This window comes from Arachis ipaensis, chromosome B06, assembly GCF_000816755.2.
Source record: "Arachis ipaensis cultivar K30076 chromosome B06, Araip1.1, whole genome shotgun sequence".
Taxonomy (NCBI): domain Eukaryota; kingdom Viridiplantae; phylum Streptophyta; class Magnoliopsida; order Fabales; family Fabaceae; genus Arachis; species Arachis ipaensis.
This window is the reverse complement of record NC_029790.2, coordinates 37,240,077-37,243,613: the sequence shown is the minus strand read 5'-3', so window position 1 is coordinate 37,243,613 and position 3,537 is coordinate 37,240,077.

Genomic DNA, 3,537 nt, shown 5'->3' with positions numbered 1-3,537 from the left:
CCCTTACTCACGTAAGGTATTACTTGGACGACCCAGTGCACTTGCTGGTTAGTTGTGCGAAATTACATTGTGAAGTAATTTCGTGCACCAGACCCCATTCCTCAATATAGCCACACATCATACTCACAAGCCTCACACCACCATTTCACTCTACATGACCATGACTCATACATACCATATCAACCACCGTTCGAACCACATATGGAACGACCACCATCTCAATACCCATATCCCCAAGAACCACAATTTCCACATACACCGCCTCAAGAACCCCACCAACATGAACCACCTTCCGATTACAACAATCTTCCCTTAACCGAGGAACCCTCTCTTCCACCACCACCTCCCGACGAAGCCTTCATATAAGAACTGAGAGACCTTGAATCTCGCATCTTAAGGCGGCAAGAGGAGGATGAAACTAAGTTTAAGGAGCTAAGAGTAAAGATAGCTAGCATGGTAGAAGCCGTGAATCACTTAACGTCTCACCTAAGTTCATGCACTTTAAGTACCCCATTATTGAATGTGGAGAAACAATCAAGGAGCTTAGTGAGAGTATGAACTTGGAGCTCCATGGTGAGGAAGGAGAATTGAAGCAAGAAGGACAACAAAGGGAGAAGATAGAGATTAGCGAACAAAAGGAAGTAGTGAATGGATGTTTGGGATACGTTGAGCACATAAAGGAATTTCGAATTGAAGAACCCTCTTCCAAGAAGCTTAAAGAGGATGTCGAAGAAAAGAATAATGTTGCAGAAGTAAACAGAGAGTCGAAGGAAATTGATCAAGAAGTAGGTTCCATCACTAGTGATTTTTTACCCATGTTGATCAACCCCCTTGATGATCTTGTTGAACCCTTCCCTAGTGGATTAGAAGGCAAGGTTGAGGAAGACTTGAAACCTCCAAGGCCTACTGAAGATGAAGAACTAGGAGAAGTATTCCAAGCAACAAGCGCTCCTATCTATGATGATTCCGAATCAACATATGATCCATCCGAGTTTGAAGAGTCCTTTCCCAAAATGTCTAGATTCGATGATGAGGTAGATTTTACTTTACCTCCTATCTATGATGAGAGTGATGGGGAAGAAATAGAAGAAATTGGTGAAGAAGAAGGTGAACTTGAGGAAGCTTGGCATGAGGAGGAACTTGAAGAACCTCGCCAAGTGGTGGAAACCTCTAGAAGAGGATGGACGGGAGTAGAGCATGCTTTATCAAGATCTTTGGAAACTCCCCCACCTAGTTCATCATCTAATCCTTCGCTTGAGTGGGTAAAACTTCTAACTCTCAGCTTTACTATCCCACTTGAGTATGGTTTGCTTGAAACGGATGGCCAACTTAGGCGCTTTGTGGAATTAAACGAAAGAGGAGGATGTTTGGTGGTTGGCGTTCTAAATCTAGGCTCATTATGGTGGGAAGCTCGAAATTGGAGAGGATGGGTTGGTGTAATGCTCGATTAATTGGGTCTAGGAGAGTAGCTTAGTGCTTTCATGAGAATTCTGTTTTCTTGTCGCCCGAACAAAGTCAAGGCAATCAACTAGAAGATGGGTGCGAGGACAAGATATGGGATCCTGGATCATCTTACGATGGTCAACCTCGGGAGCTCACGTCTTGGAAAGGACCTCACCAAAGCTTAATGAAGAAGGTTGGAACTTCTGACAACCAATTGAAGGACAATCACTCTTGGAGGTTCAAGGATGGATACAAGCACAAGCCACCTTGACAAGGAGCCTCCCAATGTCCAACTTAAGGACTTAAACTAAAAGTGCTTGGTGGGCGACACCCCACCATGGTAAACTCTTTCCATTCTCTTGTAGATATAATGAATGAATGAATTGGGTTCCATTGTATATAGTTTCTTTACTTCTTGGTATATTTTTCTTTGCTTGCTAAGATGTTTATACATTCTATGCTTTAATAAGGGATAATCCTTTGAATTGAGTTTTTGCTTGAATTGCATGTTTTCTCAAGTTATTTGAAGAATCCCCTATGTTTCAAAATACGCTTAATCTTGCATCTTAGCTAGTTTAGAGTTTCAGAGAAGAATGGGAAGGTTATGAGCTTTTTTTGACGCTCATTAAAAAAAAAAAAAACAACCTACGCGCAAGCGCAAAGCGCGCGCACGCGTAGGCTGCCCATTTCAACTATCTGGGCCAAAGACCAGAGAGTTGTGCCACTTTTGGGCCAACTCTGTGTCTCAATCCACGCGGACGCACGCTGTACGCGTCCGTGCCACTCCCTGTTTTTTCATACACACGTTGGCGTACTTCGCGCCTCCGCGCCCATTCCATAAGCTCATACCATCCACGCAAACGCGCACAGTGCGCGCGCACATCGATGTGTTTTAGCATCACCCAGGCCAAAGGACCCGAGAGTTGTGCCAACTCTGGGCCTCTTTTGTGCCTCTGGCCTAGCACACCCGCGCGGACGCACACTGTACGCGTCCGCGCCAACCCTTAACTCACCCATATACGCGTAGGCGTGTATGGCGCTTTCGCGCCATCTTCCTATTTCTATCACCCACGCGGACGCGCACGGTGCGCGCTCGCGTGGATTTAAAAACACCATTTAACCAGAGACGCGAAGCCCTAGCGCATTCGCGGAACACCCCTTCGTCCCCAACGTTCCATTTCTCTTCCACCAACAGCTCCCTCCTCTGTTCAGCAACCAGCGGCTGCCCTCCGGCGAGCGACCACAACCATCGCCGCCATCACCGCGCAACCTCCACTCTCTCACTCTCTCTCACTCCACTCGACCCCTCTCTGTCTCAGCTCTCTCTCTCTCTTGAGGCCAGCCTCAGCGCCGCCTCAGCGCAACCGCGACCACCATTGTCGCTGGCGAGAGCTCCACAGCCACGCCAAACCACCACTCCACTTCGCCTTCACTCCATTTACCCCGTTTAGTTTCTGCACCCCAGGTTTCTGTTTCCCCTGTTCTACTTCTTTTTACTGCTTATTGTAATTCCATTAATGTAGTTAGAATTAGTTTAGTTAGTTAGTTTAGTTTGATTTAAGTGGTTAGCGAATCTGGGCTGAGTAGTAGATTTAGGTATTGTTTGAATTTCTGTTGCTGTGCGAAATTGCTCTGTTTTGCTGCATTGCTCTGTGTTCATGTAATTTGTTCATGTTGCTTACTTGTGATGGATTGATGAAGGGAATGCTGATTGAGGCAACTGCTCCTGTTATCTGTTTTATCTGAATTGCTTTGTTACTGAACTGTTGGCTATCTGTTATATTCATATGAACTCATATATGTATGATTTTTTTTTGTTTCTAATTGTTAATGAATTCATATGGAATCTGCTTTGACTATTTGAATTTGGAAAATGGCCAATTTGCTGCTGAAATGCTGCCGAATTTTTCTTAACCATAGTCATTAAATCAACCTTGTTTGATGGATGTAGCAACCTCTAGTTGATGATTTCTGTTCAATTAGAAGCTTGTTGCTTAAATGGTTTTGGAAAACCCTTAGGGACAAGTTTTGGTCTTGCTTAAACTTTTTTCTTGTGATGCATGATGATTTGCGTATAAGTATTGACTGGTTTTA